The sequence below is a fragment of the Zonotrichia albicollis genome, chromosome 3 (assembly GCF_047830755.1).
Source record: "Zonotrichia albicollis isolate bZonAlb1 chromosome 3, bZonAlb1.hap1, whole genome shotgun sequence".
Classification (NCBI taxonomy): Eukaryota; Metazoa; Chordata; class Aves; order Passeriformes; family Passerellidae; genus Zonotrichia; species Zonotrichia albicollis.
Window position 1 is genome coordinate 18,498,518 of NC_133821.1, and position 24,782 is coordinate 18,523,299.

Here is a 24,782-nt window from a genome sequence, read left to right on the forward strand (position 1 = left end):
ATGTCTTGAGGGGGGTTAAGAGGCAGACTCCAGGAGTCCAAGCCAGGCCACAGCCATAGGTCCTGGCAGCTTTGGTTCAGGAGGAATCCTCCAACATTCAGGATTTTAGGAGGCGGAATCCCAACTTTGGTGCTCGATGCCTGACTGCCAATATCGGCCCTTTTCCATAGAAATGTGGTGTGGGTTTAGGCTTCTCGGGGAATTTTTCCCTTTATCATTGCTTAGATGTTGAGAGTGTGAGATGCTGCCTCATGTGTGGGGGGATATTTTTATTCCCGCTTGTTGGAGCGGGGCTCCCAAAGATGGATGGAGGGGATTAAGCCACACATGTAAGCCTAGACTTACACAATAACTCAGAACAGAATCTGAAAAATATAAAAGCTAAACCTGAGGCATCATAAGGAGTGGGGAATAGTCTGAATTGCTGCTGCCTACAGGAGTTTGCAGAAGCCTCCTGAAAGGGGGAGAACCCCCTTTTCTCGACCCACCTGGAGATGTTCTGAGCTGGCATGGAACGTGTCCTGGCCACAGCTACACCAGGAGGGAAAAACAGTGACTGGCTGGCTTAAAACTTCCAAAAATGTGCCAAATTCTATTGGTTTTCTGCTCTTTTATATTGTATACATATATACATACATACACATATATACATACATATATATATACACATACATACATATATATATGTATATATTTGTGTGTGTATATATATACACACATATATGTATCTCTATATATATGTATTTTCTACATATGTAGAAGCCATATATATATATGAGAGAAGCCATATATATATATACCTCCAAGTATATATATATTTTCTAGTAAAGACCTGTTATTCCTTATTCAGCATTTTTTGCCTGTAAGTCCTGTAATTTCCGAGTTAGTAAAAATCTGGAGGGAAGAATCTTTTTATTCCAGCAAGGTTCCCACCTTTCTTGGCAGGCATTTGTCTTTAAAACCAAGGCAGAAGGAACACCCTGCAACCCAATATCTCAGGGGCAGTTGATAGGCAGCAGCCAGGAGTCCAAGGCTATCCAGAGCCATTGGTGTTGGCAGCTTTGGTGTGGGAGCAATCCTGTGTCATTCCCAGTTTTTAGAGGCAGAATCTCACTTTCACTCCTGGCTATTTGGCTTCTGTCAAATTACAAAAGCCCTCCACATTTTGGAGCCACAGTGAACCAGGTGAGTGAGAAATCATCCATTAAAAACTGCATGTATAAGTAAAGCATCAAAATCTGCTCAGGAAAGTAGCACACGAGCCTTGCTGGATTTATTCTTTTTGTTTGGCTGGATTTTTGTGAGATTTTGGATTTTTATAGTATAATGGTTTTGTTTGGTTTTGGATTTTTTCTCTATTTTTTTTTTTTTAAAAACAATCAACAGGTTTTCTTAAGCAGAGTTATTCCACAATCATCTGTGGTTTGGCAACAGATAGGGTTGACAAGCCAAATTATTCTTGACTATTTTCACAGAGTGCTAAGCTACAACACTCAAATGTTTGTTTGGTTGTTTCAAAGTGACACCATGATGTAAAGCAAAGTCCATATGCAACCATTTACCAGTTCTACCATTGGATTTAATAAATGCTGCTTTAGCTTTTATTCCCCTGCTGCCTGATTTTTGGGAATTGCCCACCACTGTGAAATTGGAAAGTTCAAGGGAAGAAACTATGAAAGGGAATATCTAATTTCTTTGCTCTAGCTGCTGTTTCATGGCCTCAATTAATCTACACTTGCAAGGCCTTCAATTTATGGAAAAATTATTGGAGTGGCAATGTGGACTCTGCATAGCTAAAAGCTGGATTTTAATAAATGTGGGCTATTCAGTACGTACACATAGGATGGCCTTTGAAATCCATCAAGGCTTGTCCAACCTGCTCTGAATAATTTTAAAAAATCAGTGCATAATTAATGAAAAATACTATCAGATCTTTTTTCCTGTGGGCTATCATCCTTATTTCAGTAAATGTGAGGTTGAAGTTTTTCCTCCTCCTTTACACTGGCTCTGCTTGCACACTAGTGGGATTTATCTCTGCAATATAGAAATGGAAAGAAGAAAAACAGATGTCCAGTAGTACATCTCAGCTAAAAATACAATTATTTACATAATGTGTGTAATTGTAGGGAGTCTCAGGAAGGTATTTTGATCACTGTGCCTTGGCTTAGATTCTGATTTCTGTTTGCTGAATCAAAATGCAGCCTGAGAAAAAAACCTATCTGAAGGATTTCATCCAGGATATTGTCCTTATGTACATGTACAGAATCAACTTGTCATAGTGACAGGGAAAACTTTATTTACTGAGATTTATTTCAAAAAGGCAGCTATCTTAGCCACAATTCATGCTTAAAACCTCTGCCTGTGGAACAGCTTGTACCAATGTCAGCAGGCAAACTCAGCAACTGTCAATCTTTCACTTCCATTATCTTTGTTGCCCCCACTGTTTTGATGTGCAGTTCTGGTTGCTAGTCTTGCTGAGTCATGTCTCAATTGCTAAAGGAACCTATCTAATTGTGGAAACTCTGGAAGTGAGAAAAAGTGAGACAAAGGGAACTCTGATGCTGCTAGGTTCTGCCATTCTTGGTGCTGTGCAGTGTTTTGCGGAGAAAAGAAGAAACCTCACAACTTGTAAAAGTTGTAAAGCCCGGTATGCTTTATTACGACGCGCGCCGGACGCAAGACTCCCCAAAAGGGCATGCGTGCCCCTGGAGACTCCGAGTCCCCTTTTTATCCCCCCTTCCAAATGCATATGCATACAGTTTCAAATTAAGTTCATACATATTCATTCCACATGACATTTAGCACTAATTCTTCTTTATCGAAGGAATTCCTAAGTCGGGGGCAGATTGACCTCGTGGTTTTTCTGTTTTTCTTTCTCTGTCTCCTTGCTGTCTCTGGAACGCGGCCTCTCCTTCAGCTTTAGCTCCACAGACCCTTCACCTCTCCTAGACACTTTACCTAGTTCAGGATGGATATTCTGTCTCAGCAGAGCCTGGCCAGGTGTCCCCCCTTGCTGGCAGGTCTGGCACCCAGCTTTGCCCTGCCTGCTCCTAAATGTCCACATAATTATTGGAGAAAGGCTTCTGCTCTTCTCCTCAGACTCAATAGCAAGTGGCTGTGCTCAACAAAAATGATGTTTTTGTCTCCTTAAACTCCATTTAACTTGCCTACCTCAGACCTTGCCCCTTGTTTGGCATCGTTTCAACCCCACTTCTCCTGTTCTGCTGCCTCAGGCCATCCGTGGCTGAGGATCTTTTCCAGATTCACAACACACACCTGTTACTGAGTGCTTGTATTTGCCCCTACTTGATGTTATCTTCTGGTTTAATCAGTTTTTTTTTAAATAAGTGGCAGAGGGAAAGGTAAACTCTGCTTATAGATCGGTGATAGTTTGAAGCAGAATTTGCCTTTTCCTCTGTGTGAAGTCATCACCAGATGGTTAAAAAAGGAATGCCCCACATGAAGCTGCTCTCCAAATTGTAAAATTGCTTGTTTGCAATTTGCCAGGTACCTGCAAACCCTCTATTTACCTTTAATAACCATAGTTTACAAGTAGGAAAGGGAATTTTGTGCTGCTGGTTTTGACCAAGAGCTGTAATTTGATTTAAATGAGTTTGCTTTCCCTCCAGCTTCTCTGACTTCTCTCCCATGCTTTGTTCAGCCTGCATTGCCTTTCTTGCTGGTTATAAAGAAAGAATGTGATCCATAGTATGCCCAAAACCAACACTGGCAAAGAGTATCATGTCAGCTGTACCACTAAATAAAAGAAACCTTAATATTTTATGTTTCCAGTTAAAATTTAGTGGTTGAAATGTCAGCCTTGTAGCTCATTAAACTCTTCAAGAGTTTAGAGTTTATAGGAAAAAGTTTATAACGTTCTTCTTGATTAAAAATGAACTATTTCAGCCTTGTAAATGGCTCCTTAATTAAAAAGTAAATCATATTATATGTTCACCATGGTGAACCGATAATTGGAAATTATTATTTTATTCCTTTTAATATCAATAAAATGGAGTAGGAAATAAACAATAACCTTAAAATTCTTTTCAATGCTAAGCCCTGTAATGCCTGTAAGCACAGGAATTACTTCTGTGTCTATTGTGGCTTAATGCTTTTATTACCTGGAATGTCATATAGAAATAAAAAATTATTTTCCACCACATTTTAAATATAATTCTGCAATAAACCTTGGCTGTGCCATTAAATCTTCTGGAGCTATTAGCTGCCTTTAAAGCACCAGAATTTATATTTGGCCATACTGCACCTATTAGTTCAAGCCCAGGACATTTGGGGGTTGGTCTCAGCTCCAGAATGGAGTGGATTTGTCTCTTTCCTCAGGATTAGATATTGTCCAGCCTGCAAATGAGGCAATAGTGCTGAGCTGCATCAGGGCAATGCACACAGCTGGGATAGGACTGATAGAATTCCAGCAGTTGTTCATTCTGAAGCAATTTCAAGAGCTGGTCCAAAGCATTGAGCCTTGGATGTCTGAGCTTGTGGGAATTCCTTTTTATACTCTCTGTTGGGAAGCCATTGTGATCAAAACTTTTGAGGCGATACAGGTGGTTTTGGGAGAAAGAGTACATTCCTACTGAAAGTCCTACCCTGCATCCTAATTTCATTTTGGAATAAAGAACAAGGTAAACCCTTGTCTAAGAGGGTCAAATTGGTGTTTTTAAAACTTTCTGTAATTAGCGAACACCAAAAGGATAAAGGGAATTTGACACAATAAATTGGATTTTGTTTCAACTTTCTCCTTATTTAAGCTTGCCCAGGTAGGTTATTCATTCTCTCAGTGTCAATTTTGTCATTAGATTTTGACAGAGCTAAATGGAAAATTTTAGTGTCTCTCAAATCCAAACCAGCTTCTCACTCTTGTGAATTTGGTCAAAATTGATTCCAGAAGCTCCTCTGGGCTCATGAAAAAAAAAAAAAATCTGAATCCTGACCTGCAAGTGAGGGCTATTATTATTATTATTATTAGTATGCTATGTTTCTTTGTTTGTTTGTTTTACAGATGAAAAGGCTGATGGAACATACTTGGAAACTGAAAACTGAACTCTCAGATATTTGCCAACTGATAATATTCCTTGATAATTCTTGTGCCTGTCTGTTTTAGTATTGTTTGGAAATAAAGAAAATCCAGCATTGCTCCTGTCTGGCTGTGAGATTTCACTCTCCAGCTACATTGATTTTATTACTAAATTAATTTAGTGCCAGTGTCCCTTTCAGTGATCACATAAATCTGCACAAGGGACACTTGACATTTCTCTACTGGTTACTCAAGAATTTTGCTACAGAAGTTTTGCTCTAGCTGCTGTATTTCATATGCTTCCTTGTTTTTATACCAAGACACTTATATTAAATTTGAGCACTTTTTCAGAAAGTGAATTGATGGGTTTAGGTACTAATGATAAAGTAGATGCTTTGATCTCATCATTTAAATATTCACAGCCTTTTCATAATTGGAGTTTTAATCATAGGTCAGCAGTGACATACTTGCTGATACATGATTAAGAATTCTGGACAGACAATTCTGGATTTAAATTAATTCATATAAAACCACTTTTAAAATAATCTCCTTAAAAGCTACTGGGTTTGCTGTTGCAAAGACACCCAAGTGCTTTAAGGGTGATTTATGTGTGCACAATACACTCTTCACACAGAAACTTCCCCCATAATAGAAGCAAATCTTATGACAGCTGTAGTCTTTTAGGAGTGAAGACCTTTTCTTGCATAAAGCATAAATTTTAAAAGCTGAGTAGCTTTTTATGTGGTTTATTTGTGGAATTTTTTACCAGCTAAAAATGCAAGCTGCTGCATAAATATTTGTTCAGGTTTAGTTGCAAAGAGACAGAGCAATATTTCAGGTACTGTATGTTATTGATGGAACAATCTGATTGAGGCCTATAGGGAAACTCAGATGATGGAGAGAATTGTTTGAATGCTGGCATCATTTCCAAAGGGATTTCAAGCACTTCCAGCCATGGGTATATAACATGGTAACATGGCACGTGCATAGCAGTTAACTCTGGGCATGATTTCTCTTTCAGTTTGGGGATTCTCGGTGGGATTTCTGCCCTCTTGTGAGATGTTCAGCGATGTGTGAAATTTCCAGGTTCTCTCTTCAGCAAATCTGGAAGTGTGGGAGATCCATGTGTGTTTCAGCTGTAAGGACTAGGAGTTTCATCTCTCACATGAGCTTTCTGCTTTGTTTAACATTTTCACATTTTATTCTAATATATACACAGTAGATCCGTGTCTGATATTTAAACCTAAAATTATTTCATTGGGAGAAATAAAAGGAACATGAAACTCTTGTTATTGCTCTGTACAAACCACATCTATGATGATGCTGTTACTTTCTCTTCAGCCACTTCGTTAAAGACAGCTTCATAAACATAGGCCAAGGTTGATCTTTTCTGGTGTAAAGGGCTCCATCCAGCCCTTTACAGCCCTCAGAAAAGGGCTTTTCTGAGGTAATGGGCTCCATACAGCATTTCAAGTGTTCTCTGCTTGTTAAAAAAGTTATTTTGTATTGGAATATGAATCCCAATATAACCAGTTAGATGGTGCCTGGGCCAGTTCTGACCCTCGCTGCTGGGCCAAAGGCAGCACTGTGGTGCTTTACCCCAGAGATACCTTGGCTGGCGGAGAGTGCAGCGGGGCACAAGACGCAAGTCCAGGCTTGTCAGGACTCCGTTTACCTCAGGAGAGAGAGCTTCTGGCGATGGTGAAGATAAGAAAGGGAGTGGATTCTGCTAGAGGGTTATATCCAGATGTTTATTCCATGGGTGCAGAGGTCTGCACTGGGGAAATTCCTCCAACAGAATGGAGGCCGCATGGTCTCATTAACCTTTTAAGCTCAGGGCAGGGGAAGGGGAGGGGACAGGTGAGCCACCAACCAGGTGAAGGGGCAGGGTCTCAAGGGACTAGGGACACCTATCACACGACGCCTTGCTGGTATGTTAGCCTGATTGACAGGGCACACTCAACGAGGGGCGAGGGGGAAGGGAGAAGGTAAAACAGGACATTGCAACACACCGCAACATCTCCCCCTAGTTTTGTTTAAAAAGAAGAGGACTGTGTTTATGGTGCAGAATGATTGCCAAACCATGGTTGGTAAATCAGTTCTTCTTCTACAGGAGGGTCAGTGTTTTCCACTGAGGCCTCTAGGTCATCCACTGGAGCACTGAGGGCTTCCAAATGGTAGACCTCAGGAGGGGGAGATGAGCTTGAGATTAACTTGAGAACCATGCGTTTGATTAGTCCAAAAACAATGCTAAAAACTACAATAACTACAACTAAAATAAACAGCACTAAAATTACAGTTTTCAGAATAGATCCCAACCAGCCCGCGAGTCCCCAGACATTGAAAAGTCCATTCAGCCCGTTATCAGTTTCTCTGTTGATGTCTGAGAGCCTTTGTCAAGGTAGTCCATATGTGGTTTGGGCTGCAGTAGGAGATCGCAGGTGGGATGATCACGAGTAGGACGAGAAGCAGGCTCGGTCTCATGGCATCTCGAGGCTTCACACGAACAGTGGGATCTAAACTGGTACAAGGAACTTGAGACAGACATATATTACAAGCTATTCCAGATAGGAGGCTTAAATGGAATTTCCTCCAGAGAACGTGTGCGGCGTTTTCTTCTCCAGGCAGCGTGAGCAACCTGGGGCGCTTCTGCAGATTTCTCTGAGACTTTGGGAACATAGGGCTTTACCCATTTGGAAGGAACCCACCTTAAACCAGAGGGGGTGGACACACAGGCGTATCCACGTCCCCAAGTAACCAATTTGTAAGGTCCCACCATTTTCCAAGTCTCAGGGTCTTTTACTAAAACCGGAGGTTTTTCTTTTATCAACCTGTGACTGCTCCCCCCAAAGTGTCGTAGGATGGGTGGGTTCAGGCTGTCAAAAGAACAATTCAGAAAATTGATTGTGAATAGTGCCCTGGATAACCGGATGTGGGGAGGTTCTACTTTCAGAACCTGTTGTTGCTGGTCCAGGACCCTTTTAATATCATAGTGAGTTCTTTCTACAATGGCTTGACCTGTAGGGGAGTAGGGGATGCCAGTTTTGTGCTCTACTCCCCATTGCTGCAGGAAGCTCCCGAATTCCTGGGATTTATAAGCAGGCCCATTATCAGTTTTCAGCTCCTTGGGGATGCCCATGAAAGAAAAAGCCTGTAAGAGGTGCTTAATAGCATCAATAGATGATTCTCCTGTGTGGGCAGAAGCATAGACCGCTCCAGAAAAGGTATCTACACTAACATGAACATATTTCTGCCGTCCAAAAGCCTGTATGTGTGTTACATCTGTTTGCCACAGTTCACAACTGTTCAGTCCCCTTGGGTTTGCTCCTGTACTCACTGTAGGGAGTGCATGTTGTTGGCAATTTGGGCACGTGGCCACAATCGCTTTGGCCTGTTCTCGAGTAATGTTGAACTGGCGAACCAGGCCAGGTGCATTTTGGTAGAAAAGCTGGTGGCTGATTTTTGCCTGTTCAAAAACATTTGGGAGAGTGGCCATCACTGCAGGTGCAGCAAGAGCATCTGCCCTTCTGTTGCCTTCAGCGATAAACCCTGGCAAGTCAGTGTGTGACCTGACATGCATCACATAAAAGGGTTGCTCTCGGTGAGTGACTAACTTTACCAGTTTGGAAAGCAATTCAAAAAGTGCGATGTTAGATACATCTTGCAGTATTGCTTGATCTGCTCTGGATACTCCTGCCACATATGCAGAGTCTGTAATCAGATTAAATGGTTCTGAGAACCTTTCAAAAGCCCTAACAACCGCAGCCAATTCAGCAACCTGAGGTGAACCTTCCACCTCAGCAATGTCCGTCTCCCACTGCTGGGTTTGAGGATCTTTCCAAGTCATAACAGACTTGTGTGACCTCCCGGACGCATCTGTAAAGACAGTTAGAGCCCTTTTTAAAGGTCTCCTACTTAGAGCAGTTCTTAATTTTAAAGTAAATTGAACATCTTGTTCAAACAATTTGCAAGCGGGCCGTGCTACTGAAAATTGTTCTGAGTAGGAATCCAGAGCAAACTGCAACACTTCATTTTCTTGAAACAATTGTTCCAGTATTTTCATAGTATTTTGACCTGATTTTAACTCAATTGGAATGTGAATGCACTTAAAATCACATCCTGCTAACTCCCTGATCCGGGTCCTTGCTTTCTGGATCAGTTCTGCTACCAGTTCCTGAGGCTTTGTCAGTCTCTTGGACCTTTTGTGACTGAGGAAAATCCATTCTATGATCAAGAGAGAGTCCCTCTGGTCCCGGTCCTTTTTTGGTGTGTCCTTTGCCTTAGGTGTTTGTTTTTCCTCCCACTGGAAAATAATTCCATGGAGGTGTGGCAACTTACCTAGGATGATAAATTTGAATGGCAGATCAGGCCGGCATCGGTGGGCCTGTCTTGTGGACATTGCAATCTGAACCTTTTCTAGAGCTTTCCGTGCCTCTGGGGTAATAGACCTAGGAGCACCTGGGTCCTCTCCCCCTTTCAATAAATTGAAAAGAGGGGCGAGGTCTTCATTAGTCAGACCAAGCCATGGTCTTACCCAATTCAAAGACCCACACAACTTGTGGACATCCGCAAGGGTCTTGATCCTTGGATTGATTTCTAGTTTTTGAGGAACAATGGTCCTATTTCCAATTTCTAAGCCCAAATACTTCCAAGGTGGCATCTTTTGAATTTTCTGTTCCTGGAGCTCGAACCCTGCAACAATCAACGCATCGATCGTTAGGTCAAGCGCATGTGTTAGTAAATCATCATTGGGGGCACACACAAGGATATCATCCATATAATGATAGATGATGGCCTTCTCTGCAGCTGCACGCACTGGGGAAAGCAGGGAAGAGACATACCACTGGCAGATAGCTGGAGATACTTTTAATCCCTGAGGAAGAACGGTCCAATGGTACCTTTTCATAGGAGCTTCTGAATTGATAGAAGGGACAGAGAATGCCAAACGTGGTGCATCATCAGGGTGCAATGGGATTTGGAAAAAACAATCTTTAATATCAATAACAGCTAATTTCCAATCTTGGGGAAGCATTGTTGGGGATGGCATACCAGGTTGGGGAGAACCCATATCTTCAATTACATTATTAATTTGTCGGAGGTCACAGAGGAGTCTCCACCTCTTTTTGTCAGCTTTTTGGATGACAAACACCGGAGAGTTCCATGGGGACATGGTCTCCACAATGTGGCCCTTTCTTAGTTGCTCTTGTACTAGTTCTTCAAGCACCTTTATTTTTTGTTTACTGAGTGGCCACTGTTTCACATCAACTGGTTCGTCTGTTTTCCACTTAAGTTTTTGGATGGGGCGCTGTTGTTCAATGACTGCTGCACAAAAATGCTGTGGAGAGTCTGGAATATCAATTGTGACACCCCACTGGGCCATTAAATCTCTCCCTAACAAAGGTTCTGAATAATCTAACACAAATGGACGGATATTTGCCAATTGTCCGTTTGTACCCTCGAATTGAATAATGCTTTTGGATTGTTTTGCCAATTGCAGACCTCCTACACCTCGAAGGAGACCAGCAACATTTTGTAAAGGCCAGTGTGCTGGCCAGTCTTGTACTGGAGTCACTGTGCAGTCTGCACCTGTGTCTACAAGCATCTCAATGCGTTTAGACTCCCCACCCCCACTGACATTGCACCACAATTTGGGTTTATCTGTCCCAATAACTTGGACCCGGGCGACTGTGGGCCCCTGTTTTTCGATATTTTCAGGTAAAGATGGCACAGGGATAGCTTGAGCAACAATTTGTCCCTTGGGAAGAAACAGGGGTGGGTGGAAACAGTGCAGGCTGAGAACAAATTGCTTGGGATCTGATGTTGTCATTCCTGGAGCAATTTCGATCTCTTGTGGTGTGTTTTTGTCCCCAGTGATGATGTACTTACAACGAATTTGGTTCCAAGTACCCTTCTGTTCAGGATTTACAGAGACAAAATGCCAGTCAGTGTCCTTCAGGTGGAGTTACTCTGTCAGCTGCAACCTGTAAGGCTCATTGACAGAAGATACGGTTAATACAGAATCACTTACATCATAACAAAGGTTATTTTGTTTCACTTTCAACAGTGGACTAGCAGACTTGGTCTTTGAAACACCTGCTTCACTTACACAAATGTTAATATTATCGCGCGCTTGATTTGTTTTGCTACCCTTGTTCTCTTGGCCTGCTCCTTTTATGTCTGCACGCCGGGCAGGCTGGCGCTTTATTCTTCGTTTTTTTGTTGTTGACCCCCAGGGAGGGCTTGTAGTTCTCCTCCCCTGCTATTTTTAAATTCATCAAATTCCCTTTTCAGGGGGCACTGTTTACTCCAGTGTCCTAGGTTATTACAAAGCAGGCATGGTTTAGTGGGCTCAACTATTGCTGGTCTCCGCTGCTGCCCAGGGTACTGCTGTGCTGAGGGGAAAGGTGCAGGGCTTGCAACAGCGACATGCTGGAGTGGTCTTGGCAGCAGCCTTGGTCTGGTGTCTTCAGCCACACTCATCAGAGGCACTTTCCTGTTACAGACTAGAAGCATATCTTTTAATGTAGGGGAAGGTTCCATAGGAAGGCTCAGGATTGCCGCTCGACACTGTTCATTTGCATTTGTAAACGCTATTTCTTCTAAAATTGCTTCCCTAGCATTTTCCTTTTTAACCTGTATTTCAATGGCTCTAGTTAGCCTTTCTACAAATTTCAAAAAAGGTTCTGATGGTAGTTGTTTGATTTTACTATAGGGCTCAAAAGGCCCCTCAGGTTGGAGGGAAAAGAATGCTTTTTCAGCTGCTTCTTTTACTTTCTCAAGTGTTTCTGCAGGTATTGCAGCAGCTTGGACTGAGGGAGAAGACCATTGGCCTTCACCACAGAGGTGCTCAAGGGTAATAGGGTTACCACTGTTGTCTTTTGCTGTGTTTGGATCAGCCTGTAAGCCTGGGAGAGCATCTTTTAGCAGTTGTTTCAATGCTGATTCCCATAATTTGAATTCCGTGGATGTCATGAGACATGAAAAAAGTTGTTGTAAATCATGTGGAATCACAACAGTCCTACTTAATTCAGAATTTAAAAGGCCACGGAAATATGGACTGTGTGGACCATATTCTTTATGAGATTTACAGATCTCTTTAATCAATTGTCGTCCAAAGGAGCTCCAATTGGCAGTTGGAGCTGCTCCGGCTTGAACTGCAGGCTGAAACATAACAGGAGCTAGCGACAACATGGGACTGTGCATTGGGTCTGCTGTCCCCTGCTCTGTATCCCTGGAATCAGAAGCATTGGGATCACAGCTACAGGTTTGGGGACAGGCAGTGGGTGTGTCCCCACCGTGGGAACCCGGGGAGGGGGCGGGGACAGGGAGCCGGCAAGGGGCGGGGCAACCGTGGGAACAAGGGGCGGGGTCAAGGGGATGGCAGGGGGCGGGGATACCGTGGGAACAGGGGGCGGGGACGCCTGGTGACATCACGTCAGCAGACGCCCCCTGGGAGGAGTAGAGGGGCGGAGCTGAGGGTACTGCAGGAAAGGCGGGGGCAGGGGGGAAGGTGTCACGAGGAACAGGAGGAGAGGGGGATGGGGCAGGAATTTTGGGATGCTTAAGAGGATTTTGGGAAGAAGAAGACCAGGTTTGGGAAGATGCCACGTGGCATCCACCATCTTGCGGACCCCCTAGGGACTGGGAGCCATTTTGGACATCACTGCTCTCCGGAAAGCTAACACGTGCTCTGGGTTTTAGAGGAGGGGATACAGGGGGTTGGGAAAACCACGCAGCCTGGCCAGGGCTTTGTGAACAAAACAACTCAGGTATTCTTGCACACTCTGGGAGCCGACTTCCCAATGAGTTTGCACTCTTTAAAATACCAAGTTTTGGGGAAAGAGGTTTAGGGGTTTTAGAGGGAGAGGGAGGGACAGGGAGAGCAGGGGTACATGGCTTTACATTTGGCTTTTTCTCCATTTCCCTTTGTTTGAGCAATGCTGTTCGAATTTGTAAACTCCAGAACACAAATTTAGCTGAGGGTGATTTGCCAGATTGTCCTAAGGTTATCAATTCATTCCCAACTTTATCCCAGAATTGAATATTGTGGATTTCTTCAGGGGAAATGTTTGGGAACTGCAGAAAAAGCCATCTTATAAACTGTTTCAATTTTCCTTTAGAGAATTTCACATTACCATTGACTAAAATGCTAACAATATTATAATACACTCCCCTTTGTACAATGCTAAGTTTGGAACCCATGTTAGATGTAAAAAGCAAAGTACTTAATCCCGCCTGACCAAAAACAAAGCTAAAATCAGCTACCAATTTCTAAAAAAACCACAGATAGAAAGTGATAACGAGCAGACAAAAGCTTCACAATGCAGCTGTATATACTGCTTTTAAAATTCCCGGGCAGCAGCAGCAGGGCATGCCCTGCTGAGCCGAGGCAGAAACAAAGCCTCCCCCGCGGTGGAATGCAACCCCCCCACGGAGCAGAGACAGCAGCCACTCCACGTGGCAGCCGAAACCGGGGGGCCCCCCCCACCGCGTGTGCAAAGAGCACTCCCGACCCCGCAGATCCCCCGGCCACGTGGAAAGAGAGCTCCCCCCCTCCCCCGCACAGAGAAAGAAAGAGAGTCTCCTAACACGTGTCTGAGCACGCTGCTGAGCCGGGGGGGGAAGGGCAGCGAGCGATCCCGCTCCGGCGCGAATTCTAAAAGACAGTACAACACGCGGCAGAAAAGCTAAAACTAGAACGCTATGAATTCTTGTCTGTGGGGCTGCGCAGCCAAAAATGCAAAGGCAAAAAGGAACAGAACTCGCGGCAGAGTCTGTTTTTGAGCTTCTGCTCTACCGAAAGCAGAGATACTCACGTGAAATGGAAGCTGTAGGCTGGGTCTAGGCAGGCAGGTCTCCACTGGAAAAGGACCTCTCTCTGGGTGCAAGAGAGGCTCCCCTTTTCTTCCTCTGGAAAATCTGCTCACCACAATGAAGCTGGGCTTACCAGAAGGCGCCGAACAGTCCACGAAACTTTTTCTGGGAATATTCCCAAAGTCTCTGGCTGGGAGTCTTGAAGCCAGGCTCCTTTCAGCTGGATGCACCGCTGGCAGAAACTTCTCTGAGGAACTGTGAGTCCGTTCTAGGGCTGCAGAGTCACTTTGCCCACCCAGGGACGCCAATATATTGGAATATGAATCCCAATATAACCAGTTAGATGGTGCCTGGGCCAGTTCTGATCCTCGCTGCTGGGCCAAAGGCAGCACTGTGGTGCTTTACCCCAGAGATACCTTGGCTGGCGGAGAGTGCAGCGGGGCACAAGACGCAAGTCCAGGCTTGTCAGGACTCCGTTTACCTCAGGAGAGAGAGCTTCTGGCGATGGTGAAGATAAGAAAGGGAGTGGATTCTGCTAGAGGGTTATATCCAGATGTTTATTCCATGGGTGCAGAGGTCTGCACTGAGGAAATTCCTCCAACAGAATGGAGGCCGCATGGTCTCATTAACCTTTTAAGCTCAGGGCAGGGGAAGGGGAGGGGACAGGTGAGCCACCAACCAGGTGAAGGGGCAGGGTCTCAAGGGACTAGGGACACCTATCACACGACGCCTTGCTGGTATGTTAGCCTGATTGACAGGGCACACTCAACGAGGGGCGAGGGGGAAGGGAGAAGGTAAAACAGGACATTGCAACACACCGCAACAATTTTGTAAAACAGTATTTTTATTATATCTCTATTTTCAGATTACCGTTGTAACACATTTTTTTTCTTTGTAAATAGTGTGGAAATTCAAAGAAGCATGAACTGCATAGAATCTGAAATAAAACATTTCAAACCCGTAGGGTTCTACTATGTCAGTTATGCCAAGATGTCTGGTGGAGTAGTCTGGATTGTTAAAATGACAAATACAGCTCTACACTAAGAGGTTCACTGCTTTTTGGAGTTACCCACTGATAAGTAACTTTGGAAAAAAATTGAGTGTGAAGGAATGGTAGTCCTGAAAGGTCTCTAGTCCACAAGCATTTAGGAGGATTCCTCACACATACACTTCCTATTTAGGAGTATCTCAATTATCTGAGAGGAATTGCATGCTTGAGTCTATGTTCTCTGAATTATTCTCTCTCATGCAAGTCAATTTTATGCTCAACTCTCCTATCTCAAAGTAGATGGCAAGATAGGAGAGGATTTTTCATGTAATCCAAAGTCTTCCATCTGGGTCACTGGGTTCCTGATAATTGCTTCTTTTCTGGGCTGGAAATCACTACCACTGACAGGATAAACTAGTGCTGGAAAATCTTGCAGCAATTATGAAAGTATTTTCTGACATCAGACTTTTTTTTTTCTTCCCTACAGAAAAATGCACTCTTGAGAGACACAGAGATGGAGATTATTTACAGAATCTACAGCTCTCCTTCTGGATTCTGGTCGCTGAGAGAAAAGGTGGAGAAGCACCCACAAAGCAGCTGTGGAATAAAGAACCCATTTCACCCTTCAGAGCTCTCCTGCTGCTTTAGTGGAAAACCCGATGGATGGATGGATAAAGCTTGCAGAAAGAAAAATCAGCGCTTGGCTAGGTGAGAAGGAGATTTTAACCACAGAGTCCCAGGAGAAATTTCTGAGTCAGCATCTCCTAGCCTTGTAACAATAGCATGGAGGGTTGAACCACTCATCCTGCAGCTTTAACTCTGTGTCTTGGTTTAAGACAATTTAAGAGGTGGGAACTCTAAAATGAGTTACCTGCCCTTAGTTTCAACCAATCCCTTTCCACCAATAAGGAGAAATAAAATATGAGTAGATATAAGTGAAAAAATAACAGTTTATTAACATGTGAGACAGTAACAGGGTAAAAAAACAACAACAACAAAAAAATCAACCAGTGAATAATCAGTAGATAAAAAATTACTAAGTCCCATGAATAGTTTGAAGTCATTAGAAAACATCAACTCTCTCAGCCTTTCTTCATGAGACCAAACTGAATTTTGACCTTGGAAATACCTGGGAGTTCTGGACTTTGATTGTGGCAAAATTATTAAACAGAAGTTAACATTTGTTTGATGGACTGGTGTGTCAGTCCAGCCTTTTAAAGGTTACCTTGAAAAAACCAGTCAAATGAGTCAGCTGGTCTGGAAGAAGAAAGTGCTAAAACTCTGTAAGAGACCTTCTACGGAAACTTCTTTTTAAAAAAGTTTTATGATATAAAACTTGCAGGTGATCTGAAATAGCTGGAAGCAAATGAAAGAGAAGGCTGCTGTAAGGTCAGAGAAAATTTCAGAACCTGCCCAGTGTGAATTCCTTTCCTGTTGACTCATGTCAGATCTGTTCCTCCTTCCATCTTATTTCTTTCTATTTTAGAAGACACTGTTCCTAAAATGGGTAGATTTACTTTTCTTTATTCCCAACCAGTGGCAGTTCTTGAGAACTTAAGAAGTATGTTAGTGGTCATTAGTGAGGTTTGGTTTTCTTTTTCCCTTAATATTTGAAGTTAAGCCTTTATAAAAACTCTGCTTAGACTGCAACTTTTCAGAAGTTTATGGCTATCCTGATTGATGCTTCCTTGAGATATGTAGCAGCAAAGCCAAATAATCACAAAGAGCATGTGCTAGGTATTTCCACCCAGGGAATTTAAAATTTTCTGACTTCATTTATGATGCTGCAGTGTAACCACCTGGTGGAGTGAGTGATTGCAAGGCCTGATTAATGGTACAGTCTTTTAGACTGGGATTTGTTACTTCTGCACCTTGTATGCTATTCTACGGTGGAAATATTTCACAGCTTTTGCCAGCTATGTTTTTTTTGAAAAATCACAGCTTGTTGGAAGCTTGATTCTCCTCTTCCTGGAGGATATCCCATGGGTCAGGTCTGTTTAGATGTGGCAAGGCCAATGAAAATATGTTCTCTTTAATGAGGGCTGGATATATCTGAACTCTTCTGTTTGGTAAAATCCTTGAAGTAAATGTGGTACCTTTGTAGCAAAACATGAGTGAAACCACATGGTGGCTCTTCTGTAGCTTGGCTTAGAAAAAATTACCCTTTGTTGAATATGTGAATGTAGATGTCAAATCTCTCCCAAGGTTTGGGGAATTAAACAAGAGGTGAGATGGGAATTGTCTTCATCTTCCCCCTCTTTCAAAACTAGTTTCAATGTGGCAGGCAAACTTCTTGTGCCTGACGTGCTGAGTCTCAGGGAGAGGGATGCTTTGTTTCAAGCAGTGTTTCATTAAAAAAAAGGTTAATTTCTTCGATACAAAACCCAAAGCTTCCTGACAGAAATGTGCTGTTGATCCAATTCCAGTACTTTCAAGTTTTTGGTGCCTGCTGAAGCATAGTAATGCCTCAGAAGGAAAATAAGGGATTTTTTTTTTCCACAGATTTTAAAGAAGTTGTGACTTTTCTCAGTTTTACAAGAGATTCTCAAGAGTTCCAGCATTAACTCTTTTATACTATCATACATCCAGACTGAAAAACCACTTTGCTCCCTGTGCCAATTACCCTTTTAGGGTTGAAGAGTTGCTACAGTTCATGTATACCACAAGTTCCTGATTCATGGGAATATGTTTAACTTTGCTATGCTCAGTGTGTGCAAAGAATTCTGCTCAGTCTTTCTGAATTTTATTTATTGTCTTTTGATTGAATGGTTGGATTTTGCAGTATCATAGCTGATATTAATGCATTTAAAACACATAAGTCAGGAGGATCTGATATTCCAGAGAATGTTTGAGTAAGCTGAGAAGTGAGGCTAATGTTTTACTCTTATATTTCATTGTTCAGGTCTATTCATCAGTGTAAACAATCAGTAGTGATTGTTTACACTGATAAATAGAGAAGTGGAGCAAAATGTTCTGCCCCAGGCTTTTACTGTAACATTGAGGCTGAGCAAAATAACTTCTGTTTCTTTTTCCTGAAGAGCAATGCAGGGGATGTGACAAAATGTGCCTGAGGAATAATGTGGTGACAAAATCCCATCTGTGAGGAAACCAGCAGGAATCAAGGTAGGATGTTCCCCAGAGGCAGAGCCAGTTCAGGAAGTCTGGTGACCTGGCCCTGCCTACCAAAATATCTTCTCAAAGCAGTAATCCTTATATCCCTTTTTTCATGAGAGAGACATCTACCAGAATCCTCCCAATAACCCCCACCAATAACCAAGCAACAAACTCCAAGAAATACCCTTTATACAGATTATAATGTGGTGATGCCGACAGGCCTGCTCCTAACTAAATACTCCAATAAGGGAGGCATTGGCAGAAGAATAAACATTTGCATGCTTCCCATGCAAGCCAACTCCCTAAATGCTGGGCCTTAGGTGAAATATTCCCTGAACAAACTATTCCCAGTTATCCTGCAAGGTTTCTGAAGGGGAAATGGCCTGTTGGGTCATGGGAGGGTTTGTGCCTTGCTGACATTGCACTGCCCTATGTCACTGTCATTTTCTGGAAAAATCCCTTTGCCCAGGATTCTTCTCCTGGGAAGCTGAAAAGCCTCAGAGGAAAAGAAAAACAATAATTATCTCATTTGTTTCTCCTGTGTTTTGCTGCTTTGGAATGTGTTTGGAGGTTGTTTATCCAGCAGGTGATTGTTTCATTGGTTTCATGTGAATTGTTTTGACTTTTGGGCCAATCAGGGTCAAGCTGTGTCGAGGGCTCTGGAGAGAGTCATGAGTTTTCATTATTCTCTTTCTAGCCTTCTGTAAGTATCCTTTCTGTATTCTTTAGTATAGCTCAGTATAGCATTCTTTTATGTAATATAATATCATAAAATAATAAATTAGACTCCTGAGAACATGGAGTCAGACTCATCATTCCTTTTCCATCTGGGGAACACCGCAAATACAAGAGCCCTAATAGTGACAGCACCATCAAAGGAAGCAGAACCTACCAGAGCCAGGATCTGCAAAAGTCACTGAGCTCTCTTGTCTCTTCCCTGAAGCACCTGGCAGTGCCCCTGGGATGCTTGTCTGGGTGCAACCCTGCAGACAGAATATGGCAGCTGCTAACATCCTCATTCTGTTTCCTTTGATCTGTCCTCACAAAGCACAGCTTGTTCAAAACAACTGGAGGAAGCAGAAGGCGTCAGTGCTCTCAGAATTATTTTTGGGGAAAATCAATACATTGGCTTTGGAGGTTGCTTGTGGAAATAAACCCAGTATTGCTTTGAAATTTTATACACCTCAAGAACCGTTTTGAAACTTGATTCATTTCTAATTAAAGTGAAATCTAAAGCCATGTGAGGGTTTTGCTAAGTTCAGCTTTTGTTGCAAAGAGCAGTTCTACCCAAGTTCTTCTCTCTTAGGGGCTGGCTGCTATTGTACCATTTTATGTTATAGTTTCTGAATTCACCCCACACAGTCTCATTGACTTCAGTGGGAATTTTCCAAGAACAAGGAATTAAATAGTCTTCAGAATTAGTTCCCCCATGAATTCAGAATATTAGATATCTGCTCAAGTTATGTTATGTGCTGTCAATTTTTCACCTGTTAAAATTCTTGGAGCAGATGCAATAAAACTTCTCCAAGCTTGATAAGAAAAGTTGCAGATACTTTGAATTCTCTGCAGAAGTCTGGGAGTTTGGGAAAGCTGCTCTGAGGTTCTCTTTCAGAAAGGAATTTTCTGTTCTAAGCCCCATATTTCACAGCTGTCAATTCTGCTTGACTTTGGTGCTCTGCATTTAAATAAAGAGAAATAACACATTTTGGTGGTAAATAAAAAAGGCTAGAGAAAACAACAACAACAATGAAAGAAAGAAGAACCGCAATAATTTACTTTTGTTTGGTTTTATGTATTTGTGATGAAAGGGAAAATATAAGGAATATATAGGAAATTGAGGATGGGATTGTCATTGGTTGTGCCAAATTGCAGGAATACATCTTATAATAACCACGTTCCTTATGGAAGCAAACTTTAGGCTTGAAACATTTTTAGTCTTTCTTGGCTTTTCTAGATGTATTCATCTGTCAGTGCAAGTGAAATCCTAAAGCCAGCAGGGGGACATCATAACAGACTTCACATGTGCCCACTTGACCTTTTTCTTTCATTTTTCTAACTTGCAGGTAAAACGATTGATGGGAAATTATTGCCATTTGCCTTGATCCTGTCTGTGAAGACTGCTTCCGAGTATTTTCTTTTCCAGGTTTATTATCCTATGATTTTTTTTTTTGAAAAGGCACCTTCTCTCTGATCAAATCCTTTTGACATGCTATAGATGATTTTGATATCAATTCAGATTTTTTATCTATAAAGTATATTTAATAAATACTTACTTTCCAGGATGTATTAGAAAATAAGCTGGAGGTCCATATGTATCTGTATTAGATGGATAAACTTCCCAGTTTCTCATTATGAACTCAAGAAAAGAGGATTTTGTGAGAGTTTTCTGCAGTGAAGTTAAGTTTATTTAACATTTTGTAGCTGAGCACCTTATAAATAGCATACCCTACTGAACTGGCTTTCTTTTGGCCAACTAGAAATGCATCTTTGGGGTTGGTTTCTAGAAAGCATAAATTCTACGGATGTGTTTTGGTTTTCTGTTTCAAGCTGTGTGGTGCTAAATACATGGCTATTTTGTTCAAGAAATAAATCAGGTACTCTGAAACTATGGTAACCACATCACCCTTAAAATGCTTTAAATTCTTTGTCTCAATGGATTGAGTCTTGGCTTTCAGCACAGTAACAACCATTTTTTTTGTTTTGTTTTGTTCTCTTTTGTTTCCCCTCTATCCTTCCTGGGCAATACTTATACTCTTTTCTCTTTCCCTAGACCAGGTGTACTGCACATCCTTGTTTTGTCCAGGAGAAGCCCAAGTTATTAACACAGCAGTGAGGCTGAAGTTTCACATGTGGGATTCCCTCCATGGCAGAGGAATTTTAGCTTGGAATTCCTCTAGGAAGATAATTTGGCAGAATGCACTACAACAATTCCTAATTTTATTTTGAAGCAACCATTCCAGATCATGACTTTTGTTCTTCCTTGGTTGAGCTGCTATAGACATCTTTGTACAAGTGATTCTGAATACAAACCTTGGTTTTGGCATAATTTGTCTGATACAGTTGTGAGAGAAAATCCTCCCTTATTGTAATAGGTAAAACACTGAAGCTAAAGGCATTTTTGTGATGCAATATTGTGACAGAGCTTGTGATGAACTGGGTGGTGTGTGGTGCAAACAAGTGGGGAAAGTGAAGTGCTATACTGATACTCAATGTATATTTTTAGTCTTGACTGAGTATCTCCTCTTTCTCTGTAGGATGAAATGACATGATTTATCATCTCAAGCTCTCCTGTACAGACCTGGGGAATAGATAATGCCCCTGTGGAAGCTGAGATAAAGCCATGTGATCTCAGCAGCCAGTACATAATGAAAAATACTAAATATTGTGGAAGGTTTCAGCTGGCAACTCTCCAGGGCAACTTTTGGTCATTTGGGATGTTGCTTATCCAGGACCTTGCTGTCCATAAATGTGCTTCTCATGATGGAGAAAAGTTTGAAGACAGAAAAAATATCAAGATTTGTTATGTGTAGTATCTAGCTTGCTGTTTCCAGCATTTTTAATATAAATAGTGTTACTGTTCAAGGGAAGCATAAATCCTCAATGCCCTTAATTAATTCTGGAGTGAAATGCTAAATTCAGGGTGTGTGTGTATGTATAGAAAATATGGATTGCTGATATTTTTTGCTGATAGATGTCAAGCAAGGTTGTTTTTTGTCATGCTCTGTTTTGACTATTGTTCTGTAAACCTCCTTCAAGGAAAATATTTCTGTGGCAGATTGATGATGAGCAGGCCACAGGTAGGTTGACCCAGTGATTGAACTAGGAAAGGATTGTGCCTTTGGTCAACTCGATCATGACAGAGAAAATGAGACAGAGTTGCAGTCTCAGAGCACAACAGAACTTTTTTGTAATGCAAAAATGACTCCATGGAGAAGTTGGGGAATTATTGACCTAAGAAAGAATGAAGCAACCTTTTCAGAAAAGGTTATGAGGCCTGGTGAATTGGAACTGTGGGTTAGAGCAGGCTTCAATATTTGCATTGGAATCATCTTGGGGCACTGTGATGAAAGCATGGGATAAATTAATGACTCTGCTTCTGAGTGAAAGCTGGTGGGTTTTTTGAACAAATCAAGTAAAAATGAGTTTAGGTGGTTCTCAGATTTGGAAGCTGCTAGAAAGCATCCAAACCAAGTCGGAAATAGTGTCTCCTCCTGATGTTGTTCACTTAAACCTACTGCCTGTTGCAGGTATCAGAGTTCATCTGTTCACTTCTCACAGCTTTGTCAGGCTTTGATGGTGAGAACCTGTTCAGATATTCAAAGAACATCCTAGATATGATTTGACAAGGACAGATATCTGTCATTTGGTGAAAAAATAAAAGGCTGCCAATGCAACAGAAAAAAGCCTATATTTGATGGCATATGAAAATTTATCTCTTGTAATCCCATTTCTGACTGCTATTTCTTTTTCTCCAGCATAGATGTGATGCATCTCAAGGGAAAGTGTCTTTCTGGCTATTGAATACTTCTAAATTGGGCTGTGCATGTTGCTTAACCTGCAGAGTAGTGCTTAGATTGTACAAATTATGGCATGGCTAGGGAGCTGAAGGCCTCATGGTGCCAGATGTTCAGGAGGCTTCTCATCTTTGTAAGAATTCTGTGAACTCTTCAAGAACAAGAGCATAGTGGCCATCTATTCTGATTTAATATGATTTTATTACAAACAAGTGACAACTGGCATGAACAGATCAGCCTGGCCACTTCAGCTTCGTCGTGGGAAGTGCTGGTGCTTGCTGTGTCATGTCATGCTTGCCATGCTGGTGAGGATGGTTGAGAACTTTGGAACTTTTACTTTTTGGGCTCCCTGGAGACACCTCTATTCACTGGGCTGGGGTAGAAATTTAATGGTGCCAATTAAAAAACTATATTGAGTTATTGGTTTTGGGGTTTTTTTTTCAGTTTTTGACTGCCTTGCTATTTGATTTTATTTGAAATCAAAGAATAGCAGAGAACATTGATAACTTCTTTTACAAAATACTTCTGGTTAAAAAGAGATTTTGACTTACTGGTGAAGTGGATTTTGCCAAGCAACAAAAGCCTGAACCAGACAAAACAAACTCCTGCATCTCAGTTCTACCCTGTGAGTGGATCACTTCAGCAAGGACTCTTTCATGTGGCTAAAGAGCAGTGTCCCTCTGTCACAACACACACACTACCATGGAATTCTTGCAGCTTAAAAGCCTTTGAAAGCACTAAGAAAATGGTGTTGAAAAAATAAAATTATGTTGGTGTTTTGGGCTGTGGAACTTTCTTTTTCTCTCTAAGTTCTTTCCAATGCTCCTGTAATTGGAGCAGGCAGGGAATTGGTGTCTGTGATCTTTCTCTGATCAATACCACTAATACTGATTACAGGGATGGTGAAACATTTAGTCCTTGCTCTGATTTCCCTTTTCTCTTTGTTCTTCGGGCACAAAATGCTAAACCCTCACCCAATTCTCTAAAAGCATCTGCTCATTTGTGCAGAGCTGGTTACTGTTAGAATCCAGGTTTTATTAGGTGAAAAACATGGTAAAACTTTTCAGTATGGGAAGCAAATGACTTAATGGTGAGAACTGGGTGTCTTCTAACATGCCTTGGGTTTGTATTTGAAAATACCCTTGAGGGAAGAGAAAAAAATATCATTAAAAATTAAAAAGAAAAAAGAAAAAAAGCATAAGATGAATGAGTATATGGTGCTGGTGAACTGCTCTTTCCCTCCATGTGTGTACATAACTTGGGGTAGAAAGTGGGCCTCGACTGTGGGAAATTATGATTAAATGAAGTGCCCTTCTTGTTATATCCAATGCAAGAATATTTCATTATTCTATTGATTTACAGTGATTAATGTTTTCTTTCTCTCTCTTTTTCCCCCTTTCTTATTTTTCTTTTAGGCTGTTTTGTCAGAAGAGTGACCAATCACATTTCCTTATTGATTCTAACCAGGACTGAAAGATGATTGAGTGCTGTGACTTTTTGGGCCCTGTTGTTTCTCCTTGTGCTCTGGTAGAAAAATGATTAAAATTATTCCCAGTAACAACATCTCTGGATGTTCTTTTGGTCTCTGAATATATAGGGATGGAGATGGAAATGCCAGTGACCACCTGACAGCCAGCCCAAGATGAATGCTTATTATTTTATGAGACAGCAATCAGCTACAAACATGAAATCTGCTTCTTTAGGACAAGACCAAAGTATTACTTTAATCTGTAAAACTGCGGACATACAGTAATAAAGAATTATTAACTAAGGAAATTTTTAAGGATTTGACCATATTGTAGTTTACTTGTGGTAAGCAGACTCCTAGAAACCTGTTAGATTAGCTGATCAATGAGAAGCTGTTATTGGGTTTTATATTGTTCTGTCACTGGGATAATGACATTGGGGAAGTAATTGGCCCTCTAGTTTGCTTGGTACTATACATGTTTGAATCCATAAATAGGATTTAACTTTACTAAATATAGATTGGGATTATGGAGCAGTACTAAGACTGTTTTAGTGTTTTGCTTCAGCAGTTTAGTGAACAAGAATGGCTTTGTTTCACACAAGTGTTTCTTCTCCCACTGGGGAAAAATGTGGACAAGTGAAAACTAGTTGGCTGATGAAGGAACTAAAGAGGATGCTGGAAGAAATTGTGGAATTTTAATAATTTTCATCATCAAAATAGTAGATTTTATATAGTTAATATAGTGAAGTGCTGTTGTAAGTCAGTAATTCATGGCTCTTGCTTACAGCTGACACCACCCATGGGTCACAGGCAGCTGAGTGTTCTATCTGCTTCCACTCTGGTTCCAAAGCC

The 24,782-nt window shown here is 41.7% G+C and overlaps 1 long non-coding RNA gene across 1 annotated transcript in view; it reads left to right on the top strand.

The window, feature by feature from the left end:
* Positions 1–23,596, top strand: part of LOC113460197 (uncharacterized) — a 136,630-nt gene extending 113,034 nt beyond the window's left edge. Inside the window, exons 3-5 of the long non-coding RNA XR_012579424.1 lie at positions 15,322–15,542; positions 17,873–17,957; positions 20,719–23,596. This is a non-coding gene — a long non-coding RNA (uncharacterized LOC113460197). The remainder of the gene's footprint in view (positions 1–15,321; positions 15,543–17,872; positions 17,958–20,718) is intronic.
* Positions 23,597–24,782: the final 1,186 nt, after the last annotated feature.